Source organism: Pteronotus mesoamericanus, unplaced genomic scaffold (assembly GCF_021234165.1).
Source record: "Pteronotus mesoamericanus isolate MK-2021 breed Mesoamerican mustached bat unplaced genomic scaffold, CSHL_Meso_final contig_20, whole genome shotgun sequence".
In the NCBI taxonomy this organism is placed as follows: domain Eukaryota; kingdom Metazoa; phylum Chordata; class Mammalia; order Chiroptera; family Mormoopidae; genus Pteronotus; species Pteronotus mesoamericanus.
Window position 1 is genome coordinate 93,189,980 of NW_026555085.1, and position 8,853 is coordinate 93,198,832.

Below are 8,853 nucleotides of genomic sequence, written 5' to 3' on the forward strand. Positions count from 1 at the left end.
CATTTTCACCAATAACTTTATTGATTTGGGTATTTGGAGTATGTCAGCTATCTCCTGCATGCTATAATGTTGATTATTCTTAATAAATGTCTCGATTTGATCTCTATCAACTTCAACTGGTCTACCCAACCACGGAGCATTGTCCAGCAAAAAATCTTCAGTCTGGAACTTAGCAAACCTCTTTTCATATGATCAGTTAGTCACAGCACCTTTTCCACACACTGCACAAATCTTTTTGTGTGTGTGTTTGAGTTGCATTTCTACCTTCCTTGAAATAATAAAGCAGAGTATGCCGAAAATGTTGCTTATTTTCTTCCATCTTTAACATTAAAATGGCTGCACAAAATCTCACCCGTTTTGATAAGCTTTTTTGAATGCACGCTGACATGACAGCTATCACAATCCAATCTAACGAAACTGTTTCGAATGAAGTTAAAGATGACTGAGCGCTACTAGAGCCATCTCATGGAAAAAACCAAACAAAGTTTTTGGCTAACCCAATATGAAGTTTATTTAAATTTAGTAGTTTATATAAGCGTAACCATTTAATCCTTCTTAAAATTCAATGATTATAATTCAACTCTATAAGGTTAAACCAGTCTTCATTGTAAAGCCCCAGATAACTTTTTGAAATATAATACATTTACATCAACAAAGAAATTATAAAAATATATATAAATTATACGGGGCTTGATTAAAAGAAAGCACACAAAAACACTTAATCGAATGAAGATGCTATTGCATTCTCTTACACAGCAAACTGCATGATTACAAATGTCATTCTATTATGTATGAACTGAAAACTGTGTGTGTGTGTGTGTGTGTGTGTGTGTGTGTGTGTGTGTGTGTGTGTGTGTTTAAAGTCCTTGAGGACACAGGCAGAGTGGAACATACTTGCATTAAGAGCAGAAACACAGAGCCTTTTTCCAGGACTTCGCTGAGCAGCTTGTCTGAGCAGGTCCCCCGGATCCCACAGAAAGCAGTCATTACTCTCTGAAAGACAGGATGGTCTTGCTAATGGTTTCCAGGGACTCCTGAGTCTCCCTCTCCTTGATCACAAGGGCAGGTGCAAACCTGATGATCTCGCCATGGGTCCATTATCTCAGAGTTACAGACACACCTTCCAAGCATCCTAAGCTTTGGTTCTCCGATAGCAGCAGCAGTTAAAATGTCAGAGGGTTGCTTTGTGAGTTCATTTCCCTAGATCCCACCCACTTTGCCCACATTTTTAGCAAAGTTTTCTTCTCCCAAAACCTCAAGGCACGTGTCGGCCTCTTGGCTGCTGAGAGGATTGCGACTGGACGGTGACCTGAGCTCCTCTGGCGTAACAGTCAGCGTTATTCATCATCACACAAGACTGCAGAGACAGGGTATAAGCCACCAGATAGCACCTTTCCAAGAAGGACAAGATCAGGTCTGATATTTCACGATCAATAGTCAGCCATCCACCAGATTGGGCCAATCCTGTCTGTATTTCATTAGCAATAAACAGAATCTAGTGACGGGTGTAGAGCTTCTGCATGCCCCTTAAGTAGCCTGGATTGGAAATAGTATTGCCCGCTTCACCCTGAATTGGTTCTATCATGAGCCCAGTGACATTTGGATCCTAAAGACCATGCTCAAGAACAGGCAGATTATTATATAGGATGATTTTGAAATCTGGCATCAATGGTCCAAAACCATCATAACTGCTTGGATCTGTGGAACTGGAGACAGCAGATAGAGGTCTACCCCAAGAGCTTCCAGCTGCAAAAATAATCTTTGCTTTGCATTTTGGAATACCCTTTATGGCATATCCCCATCTCCCAGAAAGTTTGCAAGCAGTCTCTCCAGCCTCCATGCTTGTATTCATAGGAAGAACTTTGTGGGAGCTGAAAATTTAGCAACATACTCTTTGTATACATTATTATAGAAAGCCTAGATGTTAAGGTCAATTTGTCTGCTTGACTTTTCAGAGCATTCACAGTCTTTGGATGACAATGCCCTTGGTTCACAGCACTGTTAAGCACTCAGGAAATCAAAACATTTTCTGCCTTCTACATCTCACAGGTAAATAAATACCTTTCCCTTTCTCCAGGGCTACAGGTAAAGGATGGTAGTTGTGTGCACCATATTTAGATTACAGCTCAAAAATGTAATGAGGGGATGGAGGGCCTTGGACTCTTGTTTCAGTTGCAACAGATGTAGCAGAAGCCAAGAGTGAACTCCCTGGCAAAGCACAGCAATAGCCTGGAAATGTGTTAGACTGGAAAACATTGTGTCCTTCAGGTAAGAATGCCATCAACCAAACACCCTTTCTTCCCATGGTTCAGATGAGACTATAGATTGTTAACTTGAGATCCAGGGGTGGTCTTAAGGGTCCAATAATTCCTGGCAGCACCTCTAAGACCCTCCTGGGACACATATCTTCAACTGAGCTAGCGCCTCAACTAGGCTTAACTTATTTTTCAATACATACGTCCCTCCTGGGCAGGTTAGTTGCATCCTTTAATAAACTCAATAGAAGAAATGCTATAACCTACATTTAAAGTAAAAATTGGGACCCAATTTAATGAGTACAGAATGTACTTTAAAAGGCAATGGGACAGGATACTTGAAATCAGGCCCATTCTATAAAAATCTAAGATATTTGGAAAAAAATATTTTATCTCTCAAATCCATCATGTTTCTGATACTTAAATACCACTAGCCCACGAGAGAGGAAATCAGGACAGTATCGGCTACGAAAGCTGACAATGAGATTGATTACCCCCCAAAAAGTGACAGGAACCTTCCGCCCACACAAGTGCCATGTCATTTTTCCACGAATTGGGCCTGCAGTGATTAAGTATGTGTACTTGAGAGTGCTTCCAAAGGTTTGAGCAATCCATCTGGCAAACGCATTTGACACCATGGGATTTGTTATTGTGGTGCTGTGCCAGCACCGAGACTTATTTAATTGCATTAGTCATCAAGCAGCAGTGCCACTAATCTTGGCTCTTACTGAGTGCCGTCTGGCTTGTGTGTTTCAAAGACCAAACAAACAAAACTGAAGCACTACAAACTCCGTCCACTCAGTCTGGAGGTTCTGACCCCGGATCCCAACCGTCCTTCAGTAAAACTGTAGGGAGCAGCCCTATGCAAAAGGGGCACACCACTGAGGTTAAAATGACAAGAGTTGGGGCTTTCCAAATGGCCTCGTCTACGGAAGGCACAGTTGCCTCATCACGTGCTAAAGCTCTAAAGCTCTCCAAATTCTCACCATTAAAATGACATTTGTATATTTGAGCAACATCTCCAAGAAGTCCCAGTTTAAATGCAGACACTTTGCTGGGAATTGGTTCCATGCTAACCCCTCAGTTCTCTGTTCACATCTGTTAAGAGCTAGTTCGCTTCCTCAGGTTGGCTTCTGAGGGAGTTGAAGTCAAGTGGGTTGGTTGTTTTGATAGGTTCAAAAATGTAAAGGTTGTTACCACGGGATACGGCTGGCTGGGAGTAATTGGATTACAAGTGTACTAAGACACTAGGCATCAGGCAAAATGAGACGGGGAGGAAACTTCCTACGTCATGACTTAGCCTACACCTGACCTGACAGTCACACCTTCACAAACCAGATATTAGGCTAGAGTAGCGATTTCCAACCTTTTTCATCTCATGGCATACATAAACTAATTACTAAAATTCTGCAGCACACCAAAAAACATGCTATATTTTTTGCAGGTCTGACCAAAAAAATAGGTATAATTTTGATTCATTCACCTTGGATGGCTATGGTTGTGTTGGCTTCTGTCATTTTGTAAAAATTTGACAACCTAAGGAAAAAGAGCTCAGTGCCTCTAACTAAATAGTCAGGTAATGCTTGTTTTAAAAAATTCTTGCAGCGCACTAGTTGAAAAATTGCTGGACTAGAACATAGCCATTAATTCACGAAGCCTTTAGCTTTGCCAATTGACACATTAGAAACTTACTCAAAACTTCCTCCCAGCTCTATAGAAATACAGCCAAAAAAAAAAAAAAAAAAGTTAAAAGGCAAGGCATAGGGAAAGATAAAAAAGCAGACATTTTTGTTTCCAAGAAACCAACCTCTTTCTCCTAAAAAAACCCCAAATAACCCTTTCTGCAAAAAGTCCTATTGTGGAAGACTCTACTTCTCCTTCAGAAGCCCTTCCTGCACGCCTCTGTGATAGCTCCTGGATAAAATAACGTCAGGACAGCCGAGCTGCTGTTTGCTTGTGAAGGAAGGTCTAAAACATATTAGAAGTGATGGGGCAAAGTTCAAGATGGAGACCGATGCAGGTGGGTGAGCTCCCAAGGGATGAGTAATTAGCTGAAAGCGTCCGTGGGGCTCTGATGGGCAACCATGAGGCAGAAGACGCGGACACGCAATAGTGAACTGCGAACAAGCAATTCTCGAGAAACACCCTACCTGCCTATGGCTGACTTGAGACTTCTGACGTAAGAGGCACAATTTCCATGTCATCTGAGTATAAGATTTTAGTTCATTTTAAGGGGCACATAATCGAGTTAAGACATCAAATTTTGTAAAATTAATCTTCATGATATAAAATAAGTATTGCCACCCTCCCACCCCTTTTAAACGGCCCCATTTCAGCTTCACAATAGAAGTGGCTTTCCTAGCAAGGCTCTAAGAGGAGAAATATTACTGAATACAATGAAAACAATAATTTACATGACTATGAATTTTTTTTCAAAAGTAGAACTCAAGGCAAATTTAATTCATTAGCAGGGGGGAAAAAAGGAATCATTTCTCTACAAAAATAAACTTTCAGATGTCCTGATTACTGGAAGAGAGAGAGATAAAAGAACCTTTTCCAGCCCGTCTCCTCTGAGGGCGTTCTTTTGGCCGCTGTGAGGCACTCATCTGTGGCCTCCAGGTCGGTCCACCTTTGCCCTCTCTGCTGAGCACAGAAGAGGGCAGATTGACCGCAGCTAGTACAGTGCAGTCACTGGTGCGTGCAATCAGAGATTACGAAAAACTTCAGCCTGGATCTCTAAGATTTTTTCCTCAAAATGACCCCATAGAGCAGTGGCTCTGACTGTACCAAGAAGATCCTTGAAAAGAACAGGGTGTGAAACACCATAGAACCATATAAGTATTTCCTTTGCAACTCACCCTTCACCTTGGCAGGCGTGCATCCTCAAGTTCAGTTCAGGACTGGCAATGACCAAGAGGCTGATATGAAACAGATTTGGCTCCATTGGCTTGGAGTGCATTCCTGGCTGAAAACCCAGAGCCATGACTTGAGTGGTCAGATTTCCAAAGTACAAAAGGAAATATCAAGGGAAAAGGAGAAAAGAAAATGGGGTGAGTGTGTGGTGTCAGAGGTGTGTGTGGGTGGGAAAGGGGCACAAATCAAACAGATCAGAAACCACCCCTCGCCTCCCACATTGACCCCCTTTCTTCCCTGTGCTGGATGGGTCTTGTTCAGCTCTCCGGATTCACTGCTCGCCCTTCTCGAACGTGACCTGGTCCTGGAAAGCTGCCCTTTTCGGGTCTCCTCAGTGGGTCTCCATGCCTACTGACACCCGGTGGGTTTGGCCAATGTAAGGCACGGGTGGGACTTCTGAAGCTGGAAGAGAGTGAAGTCGTGGTTGCCATGGGTTGGCTGTCCTGTGATGGAAGCCACAGTTCCTGCCAACTGGCTTCTCCATGCCACCGTCTCTGGGTTCTGATAACTCCACTCCCATTTTGCCCTTCACGCCTAGTGGTGGTAAAGGCGACCATGAATCCCTGCTCTTGCCAGTTCCTGGGATCCTCTGGTGTCCCCTGTTGATTCCTTGAAACCCTGCTCACACCTCTCTAAATAACCCCTTTATTAAACTCTACCCTAATCAATTTACTTGCATTGTCGTTAGCTTTCCATCAAGACTTGGACAGATATATGTTCTAAATACAAGAATTTTTGCAAAGAAAGTGATGGAGATTGAGCTTAGGAGAGGCAGGTTAAACCACAGTACAAAAGATTCTGTTGGCCATAGAACAGGCCCATCCTCTCCTCTCTCCACATAACACAACACAAACAAATAGGAAAAGCAGTGAACTAGGAGTCAGGAGTCAAGATCAAGGCTGGGATTTATTCCCCATTGGGAATGTGGTCTTGGTTAATTAATTAAACTTTTGTAGGATTCTGTTTCCTCACTTATCTAATAGAAACAGCTTGCTCAATATCTCTCATAGCAGTGTGAGGAGAGCCGAATAGCATAATGCTTTGAAAAAAAGGCTTCTCTATACTTGCCTGTTGTCAAAATCTTGTAGGTTTTTCCAGACCTAGTCATCAACTCCTTTGAAGATTTCTCTGAGCCACTCAAGGTGAATTGATTCTCTTTTCTTTGTTTCCACAGAGCAATTGATTCAAACCTGTATTAAAGCATCTATCCCATTTTAATATGGATGGGAGTTTATACGTTGAGTTTAGTTAGATGAGAAGCTGTTTAGAGGTTGAATTTGAAGCATAAGCATGGTGCTTGATGCATGAAGATCTCAACACGTGTTCATGGAATTAACACACGCGCTCTTCTCTTTTGTTCTCACATCTTACATCATGTTTATGTGCTACCATTGATCTCCCCGTCACCTAGTTTACCCTACAATAGCCTCGTTCCATGATGTCTGTCCTGTTCACAACTTCTAGGAGCAGCCTTCAGTACCCACACCAGCTGGCCAGGAATAATCTCCCAAAGCAGCCTGAGCAGAGAGCTAGCCACCTATTACCGGGTTTGGACCAATTAACTCTCCAAGGAATTCTTTTTTTCTCAAAACTTGGACTGTTTTGTACATAGATTTATGTCCAAGAGAGCTTTGAAGCAGGAAGGTAAGAAAGCTGAGATTCAGAGGGCATTTTTCAGAGCTATTGGGCATGTTCAGGGTGGTATAGCCTCAGACAAGAGAGGGCTTTTTTCAGACCGTGTAAAAGCCGAGGAGGGCAGAGAATGGAGGAGGCAGGCTGAGACAAGAGACAGGAAGAGGTCACACTACCACCAACAAATCTATTTTGGGGGGCTTTTTAGACCCTAGAAGACAGAGTTACACTTTGGTTAGCAACCTCAGACTCTGGGACACTTCTCAGTGTCCTTCTGTGTCTCCTCTGTACTTGAGCTAGATTTGGTGGGATTTCTTGGCTACCCAGTGAGCTTTGATTGGACGATCTACTCTTAGTTTTCTCTCCTGATCCTGACAGGGTTGCTGAGGTAGTAAGTTAAGCCTGGCCTTAGATCAGCTCTGCTCCTGCTATGGCTACTTTTCACTTGTCAATATGACTTGCACCTTGCCTGTTGTTGTTTTTTAATCTTCACTCAGGGATATATTTATTGATTTTATTTGAAAGATTTTATTTATTTACTTTTAGAAAGAAAGGAAGGAAGGGAGAAAGAGAGAGAAACATTAACATGCAAGAGATACATCAATGGTTGCCCTCGCATGCCCCCAGTTGGGGACCTGGCCTGCAACCCAGGCATGTACCCTGACCGGGAAGTGAACTGGCAACCCTTCGGTTTCTGGCACTCAATCCAACAAGCCACATCAGCCACAGCCAGGGCTGTTTATTGATTTTGGAGAGAGACAATGGGAGAGAGGGAGAGAGAGAGAGAGAAAGAAACATCAAGATGAGAGAGAAACATCGATTGTCAATATGAGACAGAAACATCGATTGTTTGCCTCCCGTGCATGTTCTGACTGGGGATTGAACCTGAAATCTAGGTATGTACCTGACTAGAAATCGAACCTGCAGCCTTTTGGTGTACGGGATGATGCGCCAACCAACCGAGCCACCTGGCTAGAGTTGACCCAATTTCTTATATTCACAGGCCTTCATCTTATTCACAGGGTTTTCGCAGCCAGGATTAAATCTTCTTTCTTGCATATCTGCTGAGCAAATGGATGTTCCTTTCTTTTGCCGTCAGATGTCACAATCTTATTTTTAACCACTTTATTTCCTTAGCTCATTGTCCCTTTTCTCTACTTCATAGGTTCTCACATGTCATATAATTTCTGATACCACACAAGACTCCAGGGGAAAAAAAACAAAAACAAAAAGAGGATAAGAACTTGCAAAGAATGTTGCATTTAAGCAAACAAAGGTGAGCCTTAGGCTTGGAGACCCTCCAGTCTGAACTTTTTCTCCCTCATCTGAGTTAGGATCTTGGTTGTCGTTAATAATTCCAGGGGGTCTAGCACACCTGAATCAAAACAATATGATTGATTTGGGACCCCGGTACCGATTTGCCTCTGGGATCTGATGAAGGGAACTTTGAACCATTCCCCCAGGGCAGCTGAGAGCTACTCGCATTCCTCAGAGTGTTAGAACCAACGCTTTCCCAGTTCTCAGGATGTGCAAGTTGCTGGGGACAGTTCTCGTACCCAGAGATCCTGAGAATCAGGACTTGCCATACAGCTCCAAGCTGAATGTCACTTTCTCTAGCAGTGGTTGGGGGAGTGCCGGAACAGACAGGGGAGCAGGAACCTAGAAGAGGGGGAGCAGAGAGACGGCTCATGGGAAAATGGCTGCAGGTGTGCTGCGTCCTCACCGTGAGTGTGTTAACTTTTAGCAACTGTATTGCTTAATCATGTAGATCCTGTGGGAAAATCATGTCTTTTGAGCTACATTTTAGGCGCTTGCATTTTGCTTTTAGGAACTTTATGCTAATGGTTTCATTAAATAATTATCCATAATAATAGAGTCATTTAATATTTGATTAATCTTTAAAGAAATGAAGTCCTGCCCAGTTACAGAGCCTGCTGATTGCCTTTATAAATATTCTAAGTTGCAAACTTCTTGGGAGAAGTGGAATTTTTATTTTTATTTTTTTGCTTCATAACGACTTTCACAATAAAATGATAGTGCAGAAAAAAAATAT

At 42.7% G+C, this 8,853-nt stretch overlaps 1 pseudogene; it reads right to left on the reverse strand.

The window, feature by feature from the left end:
* Positions 1-986: 986 nt before the first annotated feature.
* LOC129066941 (ornithine aminotransferase, mitochondrial-like) lies at positions 987-2,256 on the reverse strand (annotated as a pseudogene).
* Between the last annotated feature and the right edge of the window lie 6,597 nt (positions 2,257-8,853).